Consider the following 21,402-nt stretch of genomic DNA (forward strand, 5'->3'; position numbering starts at 1 on the left):
TTTCTGCTCCTTTCTTATGATTATTATCAACTGGTACTTACTGTTTATGAACCAGTGAATTATTCCATTTTCTACCTTTTTAAACTCATTTGTTTTCCCTTTTGTGAAGAAGGCATACTGTACTCTTTTTTCATACTCAGCTGCTTCTCACTGTGCATTTTTTTTAAAAAAAACGTGAACATCTTGCCGTGCATCAACAGTTAGGTAGTCGTCTTGAATTCAGTAAAAAAATACCTCATTGCTGCTGTTACGTTTTGTAACTGCAAAATATAAAAGCTAATTGAAAGGAAAACAAAAGACTAGAAATGCAAGTCTAACTTTGTTCTTACTTTAAGTGAGGCATTCACCAATCGCATGGTACTGTTCTGGCATATGCAATTATTGTATTTTTACATATAATGCATAATGAAATGTTTGAATGATATAGAATGCTTTACCAAACAGTATATTTACAATATTACCCAAATATTGCTGAAATATTAAATACACAACATATCATCTCTGCCTCTCAGCATTTGAACACCAACAACCGCTTTACTTTTCAAATTGTTTCATTGTTTCTTGTTATTTTGCAGATAGACAAGATTTTTTGGAAGAAACTACTAAGGCATGCTCAATGGCCTGGAGATGTTGTTAGAATTCTTTGTAATCAATAAAATTCTCTTTACTTTATGAAAATTCCATAATGTTCTGCCTCACTAAAACACCATTTTGTTTAACAAGGGTTGTTTCCCCTCCATTAACTTGACTGCCAGCAAAAATTATTTTCTATAGGCCCCGCAAATATTCCACATTGTTTGTGTGTGAATTGTGGGTAATTTGTAATCAGAATTTCAACATAATTGCTAATGTCTCCTTCAATGTAATAGAACTATTCAGGCTCGACTTCACACTCTGTGTAGCCTGCCATATATCATTCTGTCCCGTTCGGCCAACCCTTCAACATATGCAAGTAACACGTAATACCTAGGTAATTGAAAATGAACTTAGATTCTTCTAGTTTTCCATCATAGCCTTAATAAAATTATAATGGTAAATTACTTTGCATGTGTGATTTAATAGAGGTGATTGTGCTGTATGCTTATATAATGAACCCATGAAAATTTTGAACTTCGTACTTTTACAGCATTTTTTATTGGATTGGCAGAATCTCCATTCCCAGGCACGAAATGTATACCATAGAAATAACCTGAGAACTGTGCTAAAAAGATAATCATTTGTCTCAATAAAGCCATTTGACAGATGTCGGAGAACAGCCACATCATTTCCTTCCATGAAATAGGCTACCATTTTGCCCTTAACTCAATTTTTCTCTTTTATTCCTCTATACTTTGTTGGAAAGATATTGACTTCTTTACTAAAATATTTTACATCACTTCAGAATTTAATCACTCTTTTAATACATAACTCATAGTCTGTCTGACATAAAACAAATAGAAAGGCAATTGCTACCTTTTATCTTAATATGCAGACAAAGGTGAGAGAAACTTTATAGGAAAAGCAAAATAGATGGCTAATCATTTAACCAGCATGATATGTGGTCTGTTGTCCTTGTTTTTTTGCCTCTGACTGCCTTGTTCATTTATCACTGTGCGCACTTGTCTTGCTGTCTCACCTTTTCATTTCCTCATCTCTCAAGTGACCCTACTTATATACAAAAAAACTTTGCATCAGCCAGAGGTATGCGACAAGTCAGAGTCCAGCAAATAATAAAAAGCAAGATTGATTCCCTGTGGATCAATTTTAACAAAGGATAAACCCTCAGTTGTGTCTAGAATCGCAGAAGGAAAATAATATTTTTCTTGCCAGACACACCTCAAAGCTCGCCACTGCACAAAATTACTAGCTGTCAGGGAACAGCACACAGCAGGAGAAGAAAACTTCAATGGGCAGAACTGGCATGGACAGATGCATGTGGACTCCAGTAACTCCTGAATGGTTACCTATGTGCTGTTTCCATCTTTCCAAACATTACATTGATGAAAATGATGCAGAAATGGGGGGAAAAAACTGATATACAACCGTGAATTGTTTTGAGCTTTCATTAATTTTCTGTGTAGAAGTGTTAGAATTTCTAGGCCATCCATGTTACGTTATATTAACGTGATCTGGTCCTCTGATGTCCACAGGTTCACATATATCTCTTAAAGCCTGATAAGGAAGCCTCCCTTGCAGGGTCTCACTGAGTGTGTGCTAGAGCAGCTGATGCACTAATTAAATGTATTTGTCTGATCTCTGGTATGAGTAGCTCAAACCTCCAGAAATAATGAAGTGTAACAAATCCAACAGAGAGATGCATGCAGCAAACCACTGACAGATTGCACTGGTGAAAGGGCTTTGCATCCCTAGTGATGAAACTTGCTCTATCTAGCTATTCCAATTACTGCTTATAATTGAAACCAATACTGCACTATGGCTAGAGGCACTATTTTTCAGTAATTCAGGTACCCATCAGCCTGAGCTTGGCAGGAATACAATTTTGACCTAAAATAAACTAAAGAGCAGCTGAGTGATATGCGGAAGCATATTCACTTCGCAACTGCCCTGCCCCTGGCATATGTCGATTCTTTCCATTGATCCATCAGATGTAACAGGATGCTTGGGGCCTGCCATTTCTTCATTTGATTACAGATACAGTTTATCGCTGGGCAGCTTCCTCCAAACAATGAATCTCACAAAGATCAGACATTGTTGACTGGACCAGGGATAAATCAGGCATCTTATTCTTTGCTAATATCACTATTTTGCAATAGGTTTAAACTTTCCTTAGAAATAGATTGAGGAACAGTACAGCACAGGAAAAAGGACTTCAGCCTCTGATGTCTGTGCCAAACACAATGCTAGATTAAGCTAAACCTTTCCTGCTTACATATGATTTATAACCTTCAATTCCATGCATATACTTGTGTTGATCTAAAGGCTTCTTAATTGCCACTATTATTTCTGCTTCCACCCTGACTCCTGGCAGACCATTACTGGCACCTCCCATGCTGTGTGAAACACCTGCATTTAAACTTTCTCCCCCTCACTTCAAATTCATGCCTTCTTCTATCTGACACCTCTGCCCTGGGTAAAAGAATCTGACCGTCTCTGCCTCTCATCATTTCCATGAGCTTCTATCACATCTCCCTTCACTTCTGATACTCTGGAGAAAACAACAGAAGTACATCCAGCCTCTCTTTGTGGCTCAGAAACCCCGGTAAATCTCTTCTTTTCCACAAGCTGGCCAACCTGCTTCAGTTCGGCAAAAAAAAACACAGATGCTGAAATAAAGGACTAAGTGCTGGAGGTACTTAGCAAGTGTAGACAAACAGTATGAATATTCCATGTTTCTTTTTCTACACCTGCTGCTTGACCACATAAGTGCTTGCAGACTTTTCTCTTTCTACTTCAGTGAGCACCTGGCCTGTATTTGTGGGTGTGACATTCCCAGTTCAGATAAAGGGTGATGTTGTGTAGTGACTTGTCATGATTCGTGCACAGAGTCTATATTTGGACACCACATTAATTTAACATTTATATTTCCACCAACTCACCATCAATCAAATGCATTCTACCTAGAAATACTCATAATCAAAACATGACAAATGCAGTGTCAGTTGCCTTCACTATCAGAAAGAACATTCCAAAAGAAATATATTTTATGAGCCCCCCCCCCCCCTCCCAAAGCATTTCAATATTGGTAGTCACAATGAGCAAAATTTCTGGAAGTTCTGCTTAGCATATCCTCCTGAGATTTGGTGTTTGTTTATACTCCTTGGAGCAGGGAAGGCACAAGGTAGTACTGTAAAAGGTTTTGATCCACTTCATATAGTGAAATTGATCCCTCCCAGCCAGAATGTGCATACACTGTGAGATTTGACATCTAAAGTACAAGGCATCAGGTGCATGAGAACTTCCATGTTGAAGGACACAAGAATCTGCAGACGGAGCAACATAAAAAAGTTGAAAGAACTCAGGAGGTCAGGCAGCATTGATGGAGGGACAGAACAGTTAACATTTTGCAAGGATATCATCTGGACTAAAAATTAGAGAGGACGTGACAATTATAAAGAGGTAGAAGGATCGCCTGCAGTTCTGCTCCAATGTCATCTTTATACTGGCTATCTTCCCTCTATATTTTAATCCAAATGAAGGGTTTTGACTTTAGGATAGATGCTATCCTGAGTTCTTCCAGCCTTTTGTGTATATCACTCCAAGTTGATTGGTATTACAAACCCAGTCTGTCTCTACAGTTTTTATTTCCCTTTCAACTTTCTACCTGATTCATTTTCGAAGTTTATGACAGAATTTGACTCCATCATCAGTGTATCTTTTAACAACACTTGTTGATGCATAAATAGAAATATTTATTGCCTCTCAGGTTCTTCGGACAAGTATGTTAAGACTTTTATCCTCGCCTCCTAAGAAGTAATTGCTGTTGATGTTTGAAGGCAAATCAACAGACTGATTCCTTTTAAGAAGTTCTATCATTTTGCTAATAAAAGAGAGACAACATATTTCCAAAATTGGAGGAAAAATTTAAAAAGATAAAGGTATAAGAGAAAGACGTAAATTCCAAAACCTGTACCTCCCTCTGCAACTAGATGCTTGACTTGCTCATCAGGAGACCAGTCAGTGCAGATCAGAAATAACGTCTCTTCCTCACTGAAAATTAACACTGACACACTTCAACAATTTTTGTTTAGACCACTGTTCTATTCTCTTTACACCCATGTCTGTGTGTTTAGGCACAAGTTAAACATCATCTATAAATTTGCTAATGTCGCAGCTATTGTTGGCAGAATTTCAAGGAAGTGTACAGGAGCGAGATAGATCAGCTGGTTGAGTGATTTTGCAAAAACAACCTTGCACTCAATGTCAGTAAGACCAAGAAATGGATTCTGGATATTAGGGAGGAAAATCAAGGGAATACACCAGTCCTCATTGAGCCGTGGATACAGTGAACAGTTTTAAGTTTCTGTCTGTCAACATCTCTAAAGATCTATCTTGGACTCAACATATCAACACAATTATGAAGAAAGCATGCCAGCAGCTATATTCCATTTGAATTTCAAGAGACTTGGGTTTATTGTGCAGTGGGTGTGTGGATTTAGGGGTTGATAATTGTGCTGCCATTCTTTTTCTTTCTTGGTTTTGTGGCTATCAGGAGAAGATGAATTTCAGAGATGTACACTTTGTTAATAAATGAACCTTTGATGTCAGCAAAGACTCTCACAAGTTTCTATAAGTGTACCGTGAAGAATATTCTAACTTGTTGCATCAAGCTGTGGTATGGAGGGGCCACTGCACAGGATTAGATAAAGCTGCAGGAAGTTGTAAACTCAGCCAGCTCCATCATTGATACCAGCCCCTCCAACATCAATGGCATCTTCAAAAGGCGATGCCTCAAAAAGTCAACATCCATCATTAGGGATCTCTGTCATCCAGGACATGCTCTCTTCTCATTTTCCACCATCAGGGAGAAGGTACAGGCACCTAAAGACACACAGTCAAAGGTTTTGTAACAGTTTCTTCCCCTCTGCCAACAGATTTCTGAATGGACAATGAACCCGTAAACACTACCTCACTATTTTTTCTCTCTTTTTGCACTACTTATTTATCTATCTATATAATATACTATTTCTTATTGTAATTTACAGTTTTTGTTATGTATTACAATGTACTGCTGCAGCAGAACAACAAATTTCATAAAAGTATGCCAGTGATATTAAATTTGATTCTGATTCTGAATCTGTGGAGGGAAATGGACAGTTGATATTTCATGTGAGACCCTTCATGTGGAAAGTGTAATTTGGAGGGCAGCTTTGGAGATGGTGTTGTACCCTGACATTGATGGCCTTTACCCTTTAAGATGGTAGAACTCAGTTTTGGGCAGTTATTCACATTCGAAAAAGCTCCATATATGATGGGTTGAATGGCCTCTTTCTGGGCTCTGTTTGGTCAACACGAGTAGTTGATGTCGTACCCGTCCCTTGACAATGTTACTCTGAGCCTTTCCCAGAGTATAAATTGAAGCAGACCTGAAGCAATTTACAGCCTTAACACATTGAAAGTTCCTATCAGAGGCAATTCTGGAATGTAAATGGGGTATTAAACAAGCCTCATGAGCTCTTGCCTTAGTGTCTGTAATCTGGCAATGTAAACTGGTTAACAAGAGTGACTTATTACAGCTCCAGGCAACAGTTCCTCTAAATCCTTCAAACTCCAGAGTACTGCCAGTTGCTTGAGGGGAGATGGATCAGATTCAGTGTTACTGCAATGCACTAAAACACATGACAACCCTGGGTTCATATTTGTTGGGGAAGTATTATACTTGTATTGAAATCTATTCATAATTTTATTTTGGAGGAGGGTAAATCTCATACAAAATATAATTTTAGGTGATTTCAAACAGTAAGTAATTATTTTAAATGATCCAGAGATGCATTTTGCCTCAGGATCTCTCACAGGTTGTCATTTTGTATTTGGAAATATCTCAATGACATTAGCCCAAAAATTTTGTGTTCTAAAGAGAGAGTTTAAACATGTAAACTCACAGAAATCACAAGATGTAGTAAATAAATCAGAAATAAGCAGCCCAATTCAGAGAGTATCAAACAAAAATGTTGAATACAAAGAGATCCATTGGCAAATCTAGGCTGCTCTAAGCATTTGCAGGTATGGTGACTATATTCCCCACTTTATCAAACAATTTTCCCAGTATATCAGGATGCCAAAATGGCACCTTTATAGTATCAGACTTAATTATTCATGTTCCAGTCGTAATTAAAAGCTACAGTTATAAACAGGCTATTCTACTATGGTTGTACTTCACAGACAGACATACTTTATTGATCCTGAGGGAAATTTGGTTTGGTTACAGCTGCACCAACCAAGAATAGTGAAGAAATATAGCAATATTAAATCATAAATAATTAATTAATAAGTTACTCATGCCAAGTGGAAATAAGTCCAGGACCAGCTTATTGGCTCAGGGTGTCTGACACTCTGAGGGAGGAGTTGTAAAGTTTGATGGCGACGGGCAGGAATGAGTTCCTATGACACTCAGTGTTACATCTCAGTGGAATGAGTCTCTGGCTGAATGTACTCTTGTGCCTAACCAGTACATTATGGAGTGGATGGGAGTCATTGTCCAAGATGGCATGCAACATGGACACTCAAGGCAGATCCTATCTCCAAAAAGATTCTACATACGTGTAGTTCCACCCTGCAAAGCTTCTCATTGTGCCACAGATTCAGAGCAGTGAGAAAAAAGTAGACAGTCCAAAGAAATAGATTTTAAGAAGAAACAAAATTGTGGGATGTAGTGTGTGAGAGAGAGATTTATAGAGGGAATTTTAAAGGTCGAAGCTGATGAAGCCTGGTTACCAATCATTCAGAGGTTAAAACTAAGGATGCACATGAGGCCAGAATTAAAGGAGAGAAGCATGCATAGCATGAGATTTTCTGCAAGCGAACACAGCCTTCCAAACTATGATGTACAAATGATTTACAACCCAGAACAAAACAAGACACTTACAGATGCACACACATACACTCTTAAACACATACACATTCACCTAGTCACAGTCACATATACACACGTACTCGTATACACTAAATAGATAGATAATGTGCATTATTGTTTACCAACAGCGTGCTGGACATCTGGGTGAAAGAGCTGAAAAGAGAAGGATATGCCCTTTTATTCATTCTCCAGATAATCTCCTTATCCTTGCTTACTCATGGTTGCTCTTCCACAATCAAACATTCAGGGTTGGTCAACCCTTCGCCAGAATAACTGTCTTTCCAAAGGCTCAGTGTGCAAGCCTGAGCTTCTGTGGGGACAAATCCAGACTTCTGAGAGGCCAGCCTGAAGCCACACCATGATACCTTCTGTGAGCACTGCCTAATCATCAGTCTAAAGTCCCAAGGTGCATTTTTACTCCTCAGAAATGGCTCTAAGTCAACTGAGATATTTCAAGTCGTCGTTGTTTTTTATTGTCATTTTGACCATAACTGCTGGTACAGTACGCAGTAAAAACGAGACAACGTTTTTCAGGACTGTGGTGCTACTACATGAACAATACAAAAACTACACTGAACTACGTAACCCAACACAAAAACCACACTAGACTACAGACCTACCCAGGACTGCATAAAGTACACAGAACAGTGCAGGCATTTCAATAAATAATAAACAAGACAACAGGCACAGCAGAAGTCAGTAGGTTGGTAGTCCGATGGCTTGGGGGGAAAATCTGTTACATAAATAATCAGCTGAAGGCGGCGCCTGGGATTCCGTCCGTTTCTGTACTCTCACCGAGTATTTCGTTGCCACTGATGTAGTTCAATTTAATGTCCATTGGAGAGCAGAATGGACGGGAGATCCAGCCGGCTAGGGCTTGCTTTTTTCCTGGCACGGACTCCTGCCCACTTGCCTCACTTCTGCTTCCTCGCACGCTGCTTACGCTGTCCCCACCTCCGGCCACCGGCATGAGGTAACTCCAAGGTCCGCAGGCCTGATTCCCTCAGCAAGCGGACATTGGAGAGCAGAATGGACGGGAGATCCGGCCGGCTAGGGCTTGCTTTTTTCCTGGCACGGACTCCTGCCCACTCGCCTCACTTCCGCTTCCACACACTCTGCCTACGACGTCCCCAACTCCGGCTACCAGCATCAAGTGACTCCTGTTACAAAACCCCGTAACTGGGTCACTTACCAGCAAAGATAGAGAGGTCCATTGAAGTCTGATGGTACTATTTTTAACAGTATTTATTGGTAAAAATACACAAAAATAATATCAATGCAACCATACAGGTAATATACATCGTCAATACTAAATCTAAAAGCGCGGGTATAATCATAATCAATAAGAAATAGCTCTATCATTGTCTAGGGGTTAATGTCTTGTCCGATGGAAATATAAAAGTCACTCAAGTTCATTCAAGCTGCAGCTTTTGGTTGGAGAGAAAGACGGAGGTTTAACTTGCCCATTCCTTTTATGATGCCAATCCTTCGAGAGTCGTTAGGGGCTGATTTCCCCTTTGTTGTTAGCTAAAGCCGTTCTTCTGTGGCAAGGCCCACCAATTCCGAGGCAAATGGAAAAGGACGCACGTGGCTTTCCACCGGCTTTCGCTATTACGCTGTTACAGGATTTCAAGCGTTTCTTCTGCTGCGTCTGAGGGGCTGTTCCCACAGACCCTCTTTTATCCCCACTCACAGGGTCTCAGATGTCAATCAGGTTGGGGAGGATGCCATCCCCCGACCAGCCCACGTTGCCTGATTCCTTGAGGGCATCGATGAATAGCACAGCGCTCAATACACAATTCCGTCTCCAAGAGACAATAGCCGTTATCAATGGTTCCGCCTTTCGGAGGCCAGGACACATTCCAAACTCTTTGTGGATTCTGCATGTCTTTCTCTCATTTCCCGGGTCTCCTGACCTGACTTAATAGCGATCTTACGATTCTCAAAAAGGAGGGGGGTGGCACAGGCGTAACACTCCGAGGACTGCAGACCTCCAGAATATTTAGAATTGCTGGGGATATTTAGCAAGAAGAAAGCCTCACCATTCCTTCCATCTCTTCATTTTGTTGATGGTCAACAAGTATACACAGTTCAGTGACTGCTAGACTCTCATTTTGTTCATGATAAAGGACAGCACCTTGTGAACTGGGAGGGCTATGGCCTGGAGGAGAAATGTGGATTCCCTCCTGTAACATTTTGGATCTCAGTTAATTACAAACTATCATAGTAGATATCAAGATCTCCCTGGGCTGTCAGTTTCCAGCCATGGAAGGTGGAGGGGGTGGGGAGTTTGGGGGTGGTCCTGTTATGAACTTTTCGGACCAACATGGGGTGCCAGAGAGCATCAGACCTTGCCACTCTGATGGAAGTGAACATTACTGATTTGTTTTATCTAGAACTTGTTAAGAGTCTTACTTATTCATTAAGTCTTCCTTGTGTTTTTCATGCCATTTGGTTTTTGAATCCAGGTTCCTCATGCAACCTTTTTTGTATTTATTGAGTTTTGATTTTGATACGCATGGGTTTCCCATGCTATATGGACTAATTAATTTCGTCACGAGTAGCATTCATCACTGTGTCCTGAATTTGGTTTCTGATTGAATGATTGTTCTGTGTACTTTAGGCCTCTTGAGCAAATACACTCCGAGTCATTTCTTTTTCCTCTTTGAATAGATTCCCATCATTATTTTCTTGAGTGTACTCTGCGCCTGAGTTTGTTTGCCTGAACATCTCGTTACGCCTGCACTATATTACATTTGCCACTTCTTTGCCCATTCTCCTAATCTGCCTAAGTCATTCTGCACACTCCTTGCTTCCTTAGCACTAGCTACATTTCTACCTGTCTTCATATCCTCCAAAAACTTGACCACAAAGTCATCAGTTTGATCATCCAAATCATTGTGAAAGGATCAACACCGACTCTTTCAGAGCACCACTAGTCACCGGCATCCAACCAGAAAAGGCCTGCTTTATTCCCACCAGTCAACCAATCTCCTATCCTTCCCATAATACCGTGGGCTCTCATCTTGTTTAGCAACCTCATGTGTAGCACCTTATCAAAAGCCTTCTGAAACTCCAAGTAAACAACATCCACTGACTCTCCTCTCTCTATCCTGTCGTACTGTGGTTTGATGGCTTTGGAGACATCTCAGCGAAACCAAGGTGCTGTTTCCAGGCCAGTATTACTTATGCCTGAGAGAAATTACATATTTGCCGTGTGCAGAAGATAAGTACCATGGTCAATAGGGTGGCAGGGATAAGAATGGTTACAAAGTAAGTAACATGATAAATAAATTCAAAAGACGTTATGCAATGGTTTAGAAATTATGATCTGGATATATAATCGTGTAGTAGGTAACAATTCTCTTATGTTTTTGTTAATTGATTTGTGTCGATGTAGTGTATGCCAGTGAGTGGGGTTGAACTACAAAATGAGACTCAGCACGTTATCTGTGTAAATATATAATATAATATATATATATATATGGATATTTTTTCATTTTTCCTTACTGTAGATATGGGTATTTTCACATTTTGGGACTTTGTGTGACACCTGCACCTGCAGTGCAGACAGTTTCTCTTTTCAAGAGTCGTGGGGCCCATAGAGTACCTGTACGTCACATTTGGGTTCAGAAGTGGGATCGCCAGCCATTAGAAAGTGCGGCCTTTTTAGCACAAGAAGACCAGCCTTTGCTCTCAGTGCAGTAACCTAGGGGCAAAAGAGGAAAAGGATGCATTCTCAGAGTGGTCATAGATGTCAGAACAGGAGCAGAGTGACCCATGACCAGTGCCAGAGAGGTGACCCTTCCTCAAAAGGTACAGCTACTGACCCAGACATGCTTACACTATCAAAGTCTATCTTACTGCTCAAGTGAAACAGGAAAAAGCCTTGAGAAGATCTTTGAGGTCTGCGGAACTCCGTTCAAGCCAGTCAGCTAAAGATAGCTGAGAGCGGTGTGCAACAAAGACCTTCAGTACCTCAGAGGAGGAGAGTTCGAGCCTATATCTGCTGACACCAGCATCCCAATGACAATGCTTCACTCTGGTAGCCCAACCTCACACTTCCAGCTGGGGGCGATGTTTTGACTATCCTCCTGTCTGACCCCAGTTTCAATGCAATCTCCAACCACCATGTCAGAGAAAAGAAGCAAAATGCCTGATTAGCAGCAGGGGGAAGACATTGAAAACTACCCACTGTGGTTTGAGCACATGGAAAGGGCCATGGGAGGAGTGGACCTGTTGACCTATTCACAGGCAAAACACTGGATGGTGAGGACCTTTCTAATGACTATGAGCCCTTGAAAGAGGCACTACTGGAGAAGTTAGACTTCTCACAAGAGTTCTACCAGCAACGCTTCAGATCAACTTCAGAGATCTATCACTGCCATAAAGGATTATACCATCCTCAGATAGGACCAGGACGGTGCACCAGGCAGCAGATTGTGGAGGTGATCATCTTGGAGCACTTACTTCGTGTCCTACCCGACTACATCCAGACATGAGTCAGAGAATATGAAGCAGACAACGGCCTAACAGTGGCGAAGCTGGCCACACAGTACGTCAATGCCCACAAAAGTGGCCCTCAGCAAACCTATTCTTGTGCCCATATAGTTAACAGAGACCAGGGTGACAGACGGGACACCGGAGGTAACCCAGTGGGGGTGGGGAGTGAAATAAGGGAAGTGACAACACTTACCAAAGGACTGGTGCATCCTTACTGCCAGCAAACACATCATAACGTGTCAGTGTGTCTGATAAGGAAGCCCAAGCCAGCAGGATTTTGTTATGTGCTGAGGGAAAGTGATAGTTCTAGGTGGGGAATGGGAATGATAATTCCACTTGCTGTGAAGTTGACTATAAATGGACAAGTACAGACATTAGTAGACACAGGAAATTCCATATCTTTGATTAAGAGGCATCTTCCACCAGGCAGCAGTATTAATTACAGTAACTGCACCTATAGTCAATGTGTTCACAGAGACTGTAAATTGTATCTTATGGCAGAGAACACTGTGGTTATAAAAGATCAAATATACTTGACTGCTTGTCTGGGGACATGATTTTAGGGAGGGATCTGCCTGTGCTGAATGATCTTTTAATGGCTACTAGGTGCTGTGTCCATTTCTTATGGCCCACAATGTCCAACATGCCTCATCTGATGGAAAAGCAGTGCTGTTTGCAGGTTTGATAGAACCCCTCTGCATCCATTGCTGGTGATTAGCCCCCTATTCTAGAACATTGTGAAGGATATTGTCGGGCCCTTGGAGAAGAGCAAAATGGGGTACTAGTACATCTTGGTCATCTGCGACGACACCATAAAATATCCAAAGGGCTTCCCACTGCAAACTATAACAGCATCCAAGGTGATCAATGCTGTTCTCCAAAGTCAGCATCCCACGGGAGATACTGATGAACCAGGGCACCAATGCCACCTCTCACCCGATGCAGCAGCAAAATTGGCATTGGACATCACTGTTATAAAGACCAGCCTTTATCATCCACAGACTGATGGATTTGAATACTATAAACAAACCCTCAAGAATGTGTTGAGAAAGTTTGTAGCAGATACTTTAAGGACTGGGACAAATAACGGTCATTCTTACTCTTTGCCTGCTGGGAGATGCTGTAAGCATCAACAGGATTTTCAGTTTTTGAATTTTTGTACAGGTGGCAGGTCCAGAGCCCTCTGGACATGTTGAAGAAAAATATGTGAGGCAGCAACCTTAATGTCTTCAGAGAAAGGGACTGGGCAGAATGTACTACATGTGTGAGAATGCATGGATCAGTACAGGAGGAGAAATCCAAAGAAAATCTCCATAAAGCCCAATAGAGTCAGAAGAAGTGGTATGACGAGTATGCCCACCATAGAGAGTACCAGCCTGCTCAGAACATCCAACTCGGTCAAACTGCTGGCTAAGTGGCAAGGACCCCACACCATCATCCATGGGATGGGTTGTGTCATATATGAAATGCATCATCTAGACAAGGTGAAGGGCAAACAAACCTACCATGTAGACTCATCAAAGAATGGAAAGAGAGAGAGACAAGTACTATGGAGATGGTGCTGATGGTTCAGAGGTTGGAGGAAGTTGAAGAAGTGGGGTGTGACGTGGGGATGTGGTAACACCAGACGCCCTTGAATTTAGGGCACCTCAAGAATGGTCAAGTTGCTGAGCTTCAAGGGGTGTTCCAGAAGTATCCAGACCTGTTCCAGCAGAGGCTGTATTACAGCATGTTATCCGTTTGAAAGACCCCACTCCAAACCATACCAGGAGCCAGAAAGACAGTCAGAACCACTAAAGAGGGAGATGACTACTATGAGGAAATTGTGGGTAATCGAACCTATGTTCGATTGGAGCAGCTCATTAGTTAATATTCCCAAAAAGGACACACCCTGTGAGTCTGTCAGGGGATATTGACAAGTTTTCCTGGAAAAGGAGAAGATCCAAGAACACACAGCAGTTAGAACACTAATAGGGCTGTACTTGTTCACTGTCATGCCTTTCGGGATCGCATGGAGAATCTGCGACATTTCGGTGACTGATGGATGAGGTGGTGGAAAGCTATGAAGATGGCTGTGCAGCCTATTTAGATGCTGTTGTCACCTACAACAAAACCAAGAGTGGTCATCTTCAACATCTGCACCGGGTCCTGAGACATCCATGAGGCTGAACCTGCAAAACTGTGACTGGGCAAAGCAAGAGACATGCTACCTAGGCTACCAGTCAGCTAAGAGGGGAGTTTGGCCACAGGTGGATAAAGAAGTGGTCTTGAGAAACTGTCCGAGACCATGGACAATAAAGAACAGTCGTGATAGTCCTTGGGGCTTGTTAGGTGGTACATGCAGTTGATTCCCCAGTATGTCCCTGACAAACTTGACCACCAAGTCTGTGAAAAATACAGAGTTGACTAAGGATTGTGTAAAGTCTTTCTCTGCCCTGAAGGCCTACCTCTGCTAGTTTCCTGTCCTGCAAAGCCCAGATTTTAACAAGCATTTCCCGGTGCAGGTTGGCTTTTCATATTAGAACCATGTTGGCACTAGGAGAGGCAGGAGAAGAATGGCCTATCACCTACCTTAGCCATACACCTCCATTTAGGCAGGTGAGATACTCAACTATAGAAAAGGAGTACCTTGCATCAAGAGGGCACTTGACAGCCTCTGATACTATCTACTCGAGTGAGAGTTTGACCTGGACAGCTCCTACTGGACATTTACATAGACCCAGATGATGAAAGACCACACTGCTCTAGTCACCCTATTGTACCTGGCTCTGTAGCCCTTCCAATTCAAGATTCGTCACAAAGCAGGAAAACAGAATATTACCAGAATCAGATTTAATGTCATGAAACTATGTTGTTCTGTGGCAGCAATACAATGCAGTGTAGGAATAAAAACTATAAATTACAATAATGGTATAAACTAAAAAATAAAAATATACTAATTAAGTTGTTCAAAAAGAGAGGAAACTTACTGAAGAAGTGTTCATGGGTTCATTGTCCATTCAGAAGTCTGATGGTGGCGAGGAAGAAGCTGTTCCTAAAATGTTGATTGTATGTCTTCAAGCCACTGTACCTCCTGCTTGATGGTAGCAATAAGAAGAGGGCATGTCCTGGGTGATGGGGGTCCTTAATGATGGATGTCGCCTTTTTGAGGCATCGGCTTTTGAAGCATTGTAGCTGAACAGTGGCGATCCTGGAGGGCAGGGTGGCTTTGAGCAACACAGACGTAATTTCACAACCTAGAATTAGCATATACTTACCTCTTTCCAACCAAATTCCAACCTTACCATTTGGTACCATATTTTGTTGGACAGCGTCAGGGGTGCACACTCGTAGTAGCATAGAAAGGAGTTTCTATACATCACACAGACATAAACAGACACATTAACAGAGATTGCAGTGAGCAGAAGGAATGTACCATGGATATTATGGGGGCAGAGGAGATGAATGGCTAAAATGCACGTACGATGATAAATAAAAAATATATAATTGACAGTCTAGAACATGTTTAGAAATTACAATTCAGAAATATAAAATGTAGTAGATAGTAATATATATTAATTAATTGATTACTGCCAAGGTGGTACATGAAAGTGAGTGGGACTAAATGCACAACATGGGCCTTAGTATTGTATACCTGTGTAAAAATATGATATAATATAATATTTTGTGTTTATAATACATATTCTAGTCCTGACGAAGGGTCTCGGCCCGAAACAGCGACAGCGCTTCTCCCTATAGATGCTGCCTGGCCTGCTGTGTTCTACCAGCATTTTGTGTGTGTTGTTGTTTGAATTTCCAGCATCTGCAGATTTCCTCGTGTTTATAGTTTATTTTTACTTTTCCTCATTGTTCATATATTTTCACATTTTGGGACTTGTTGTGAAAAATTAAAGCACCTGACCCTGCTACTGCAGTTGAGCCAATTCTTTTTTCAAAAGATGTGAACCCCATACAATGCCTGTACATTACATTGTTATTTCCTCAAAGAATTCTAACAGATTTATCAGGCCCTTAATAGGAAATCATGCTGACCTTGGCCTTTTTCATCATGTGCCTCCAAGTACCTCATATCTTAACCCTTAGTAATGAACACCAACATGCTAAGTGACCTAAATTTCTCTATCTTTTGCTTCCCTCTATTCTTAAAGAGTGGAGTAACACTTGCAATTTTCCAGTAATCCAAAACCATTTCTGAATGATCACAGCTAAAGCCACCACAACCTCTTCAGCTACCTCTTTCAGAACCCTGAGGTGGAGTCCATCTAGGTGACTTACCTAGTTTCTGAACTTTCAACTTCCCAAGCACCTTCTCCTTAGTAATGGCAACAGTACTTACTTCTACTCCTGACACCCTTGAATTTCTGAATTACTATAAATTACATAACAAATAAATTGTGCTGAAGAATAGAAAACTGAGGGAGTATTTATGGACCATTCAGAAATCTAATGATGGAAGAGAAGAAGCTGTATTGGATTTGGTGAGTGCGGGTCTTTAAGCTCCCATATCTTCTCCCTGATGGCTATGAAAATGAATTCATCTTCAAATGCCATATATTAGCAATGCAAACTTGAGTTTGACACTGCAACACACTAGATGCTAGAGGAACTCAGCAGGCCAAGCATCATCTATGGAACAAAATACAGTTAACATTTTGGGCTAAGACTCTTCAGCAAGACTGATTGAAATTGACACCATTTCATTGCACTCCATCATGTCAATCACATAACAGTACTCTCTTTGTCATTCAGTACCCATTCATAATATCATTATACTCAACCTCATCTGCTGGCACTCAGCACTGTTTCTGAGGTACTTTGGCACCCACCGAAATTTATATGTATTTCCAGCAGTTTGGAGGAGCCACATGTGCATAAGTCCAGAACAATATCTCCATCACAGATACTGGCAATAAAATCCTTGTCCTGCCCTCATATTCCAGTTGTGGTTAGTAGATTTCAGTGAAGACTTAGTTAGGACAGCAAAGTCTGTTAGCAATTAGTAGATTTCAATCACAGCCTATTTAATGAATTACAGATATGCAAATTATTGATTGACACTGAATTTCAGTCTAGTGAAATAATCTCTAATCACTCTCTGTAGATGTGGCCTCCTGCAGAGAATCGTTGTTCTTCTCCATCTGCGCCCAACAAGATATCCTGCTCTGTGTGGCCTCTCATCATGAAAAGGGAAAATTTATTAAGGCACCTATATTAGGAGCAAGTGGTTTGCACTTTTAGTCACTAATCAAGCAACAGTTTAAAAGTAGCTGGATCACTTCCAGGTGACCATTATAATGTGTGAGAATATATTCACCCAAGTTGCAGCTAGAATAAATAATGCAATATCAGGGTGTGAGTAACACATTGTCACTTTAAATATGATGAAAGACAGGTGACTTTAAGCATTTATTTTCCTTCCTTCAGATATCCAGGGTTTATGTTTCGCTTTTACGTCATTAAAGTAGCATTAATGCAAACAAATTATAATCCTGTGTGGATATTCTGCTGAAAATATTTAAGAAATGGAGCAAGATTCAATCTGAAATAATAGCATGATGATTAAATCAGTTTTTAATTAAAAATCATCCATTTTTCAGTTGTCTTGATATGGCAGGCATGTATTGCTCATCCCTAATTGCCCTTGAGCTGAGCGGCTTTCTGAGCCATTTCAGAGGACATACAGACTTCTTAGCATCACAGAGATGCATGAGACTGCAGATGTTGGAATATGAAACAACAATTCACTGGAGGTGGAACATAATCTGTGGGGGGAAAAGTAATTGTCCATGTTTCTGGTCCTGATGTAGGATATCAAGAAGGAACATTAACCATTGTTCACCACTCACCCCAACAAATGCTGCTCAACGCATTGAGCCCTTCCAGCAGATCATTTGTTACTTAACATCATGAATTGTCTACTCATCGTGCAACCATGGGTCATATATAAACACAAACTCTTTTTAAAAGATAGAGTCTTGAGCTGGAATTTGACATGCTAAATGTAAGTATTACTTTCTTTGCCTAAAACCTCAGCTACTTTCTATGCACTGGTGCTATCAAGCTCATGTTTAAAGGGATAACTTGCTTCCATGCTGGCTTTATGGCCTCTGAGTCGGTTGATGAAGTTAACATGAGAGCTGCTGATTTTGTGAGGTAATGCATATCCTCTCATGTTTTCATAGGGCTTCTCTGCTCCTGATTAACAAATGTGAGATTCAAAATATCATTACAAATGCTCCTTGTTCACATTGAGCAATCATAGTTCAGTGGTTCCCTGGTGTCAGAGAGGGTGGTGCATTTTTGAGCACATCATTATATCAAAGTTCAAAGTGCATTTATTATCGAAGTATTTATACTGTACACCACTTTAAGATTTGTCTCCTTTCAGACAACTACAACTCAAAGAAATCCAATAGAATCCACTAAAAAAGATCCTCAGACACCCAATGTGCAAGAAGAACAAATTGTGCAAACAATTAAAAGTAAACCAATAACATTCAGAACTGAAGTTCACAGCCATGAAGCCAGTCATCACTGCACCTGGTCCGGGAGCCCATTAGTCGCAGGCCACAGCCTCAGTACAGCACAGAGACAAGTAAACCTAGCCAAGCAGCAAGCTGAACATTGGCCCGTCCCTCTCTTTCAACCTCAACAGCCTGACCTTTTCAATCTGGCCCAGCACTTAAATTGGCTAAACATCAGCTCATTACTCACTCTCGGACCTGGACTACGTAGCTTCAATATGTTCTCAGGGCTGGGCCCTGTTGCCTCAGTTCACTCCAGTGCTTAAATTGGTCAGACATTGGCTTGTTCTTCAGTCTCGGGCCAGACTCTACCTCACCTCAGATCTGCCACTTCAAATCAGCTCCAATTGCATTTCAGCAATGGCCAAAACACTGGCTCATTTCTCACTCACAGGCCAGGGACTGGCTGCCTCAATTCAGCCCGTACACGCCACGCGGTAACCAACCTGCACCTTTGAGACTTCAGTTCACACAAAAAAAATGCCAGGGTGTAGAGGTGGTTCAAAAGATCAGCTCTGAAAGGGAAGTCACTGGCTATTGATTGCAGTAATCATTGTCCAGAAAAAGTGTGATTAATGGAGTAGTTAGAGGTTTTGTTTGCTGCCAGTAAGTCATCACTGTGTTTCACCAGTGCCTTCTTAAACCGGATGATATTTTTACATCCATTCACCTAGTAATCTTGTCTGGGAATATATCTCAGAGTAGAATGTTTGGTTAATAGGTCTAGTGCCAGCCATGTGTATTGGAGCCAAGTGATTGTATCAAGAGCCTCTATGCTAGAGAGCTCATTAACGTTAATCCCCTCATCCTACCAGTGAATGTAGAAAATTGTGTGCAGACAGACTAGGTGTAATCTTTCCAGTTCTTCAAATTGCCTATTCTAGGCTGAGATCTCAGTAGGCTGATTGCCATGAGTTCTCTTTGAAGATCATGATCCTCAAATGCACATTTTCTCAGTTGCTCAAAGACTGAGGTCCTTTGGAGTATGCACACCTCTCCTTTACATTTTCTACCAGTACAGTCTTCTATGCCGTGGTTTGCTGGAGCATTGGTATCAACACAGGTGATGCCAACAGGCTCAATAATCTGATAAGAAAGGTTGGCTCTGTTATAGGAGTCAATCTGTGGTATAAAAAAGGAGAATACACAAAATCCTGGCAATTCTGGATCCTCTGCATGCCACCTTGGCTGAATAGAGGAGCACCTTTAATAATAGACTAAGACAGCTGCACTGCTGCAAAGAGCACCATATGAGATCATTCTTACCCTTAGCCATTAGGTTCTATAATGAGTCAACATATCGCTGAAGAAATAATGACCTCTTCCTGTTAGACAGTTTATGGTAGCATTTTTTTAATTCTTTCTGCTTCTTTTCTAATATTTGTATCTGTGCACTTGCAAATTTTACTATGATACCTAATTTCCTTTGTTATCAATAAAGTATCTATCCATCTTTCTATCTATATCTATCTGTGCTGTCATACTGAATTTTATCATTGCCTTCACTGAGAATTGTCTTCTGTGAAAAGGGAAACTAGTCCTTTATTTTTGTGATTTTCATCATGAACATTTAGTGCCAGAGGGCAGTGGTTTGGAGGCAGGTTAGTAATGGAGCTTTGCCTGGTAGATGTTAAACTTACATTATTCAAAAATTAAGGCAGTAATGGCCTGGATGCTGAGCATATTCAAACACCAGTTCTGCTTAATCATTGAGGTTCAGATGGCCTTGGTACTGACAATATTCATCATTCTGTTTCCCATTAGTTCTAAATATTGTATCCAATCCCACAGGAAATTTATTGGAGGTGAGACATAGTATACAGGCAAGATGAATTGAATAAAGTTTTGCGACAATGATGTTAACCTTCTCTGAGATTGCTGTAACAGTTTGGCTCTGTTCACGGCTTGTCATCATCGGATGAAGATGGTTTTCTGTGGATTGCTGAATTTAAGAAGAGTGCTCCAGAATTTCACTATTTCAATAGAGTCAAGGACTTTAGTAAGGCCAAAAATGGTGACGTACGGTGTTCGGCTCCAATTACTTCACTTCCTTGAGTTGTCATGCTGAAGGTCATATCCATTCCGCCTCTACACAGACAAAATTTACACGGCATTTAGGAAACAGCTCTAAACCAAGATGACATTGATACAGGATTAGATAAGGGACTAAGAGGCTTGGATGGAATCCTTTTCCGTCCAGAGTGTGACAAATACTTGAAATGCTTTGCTAGAGAGATTGGTGGAAATAGAGCTCATCATTTTCAAAGTGTTGAGATGAATAGCTAAATCGTCTTGTTGTTAGGCACATGCCAAGTGCTGGAAGATGTGTTTAATAGTGCATTCCGGTCAATAGGAGATGGTGGGCCTACTGGCCTATTTCCATGCTGCATGGATCCATGACTTTTTGTCCTGTTGGAGGAGATTGTTCAGCTTGACCTTGCAGTGAACTACTAGAGACCCATTTGAAGATGTCTCCTCCTTCAATTGAGATGGTGTTGATTGCAGCTTTTCTGAGGCCCCAGGTACATCCTTCTCTTTCCAGCTGCAGGCAATTAAACAGTGGATTCAGGACTGAAATTCTGTATCACCACTAAGTTACATAGAACACAGCACAGTACAGGGCCTTTCACCCATGATGTAGTGTCGACCTCTTGACCTACTCCAAGGTCGATCTTAACTCACACGTAACCCTCCATTTTTTTTCATTCATGTGACTATCTAACAGGCTCTTAAATACCCCTAATGTATCTGCCCCTACCATCACTTCTGGCAGCCTATTTCATGAACTTACCATTCTCCATGGAAAAAAAAACACTACCCCTGATATTCCCCTACAATTTCCTCCAATCACCTTAACTGGCCACA

This window comes from Hypanus sabinus, chromosome 8, assembly GCF_030144855.1.
Source record: "Hypanus sabinus isolate sHypSab1 chromosome 8, sHypSab1.hap1, whole genome shotgun sequence".
In the NCBI taxonomy this organism is placed as follows: domain Eukaryota; kingdom Metazoa; phylum Chordata; class Chondrichthyes; order Myliobatiformes; family Dasyatidae; genus Hypanus; species Hypanus sabinus.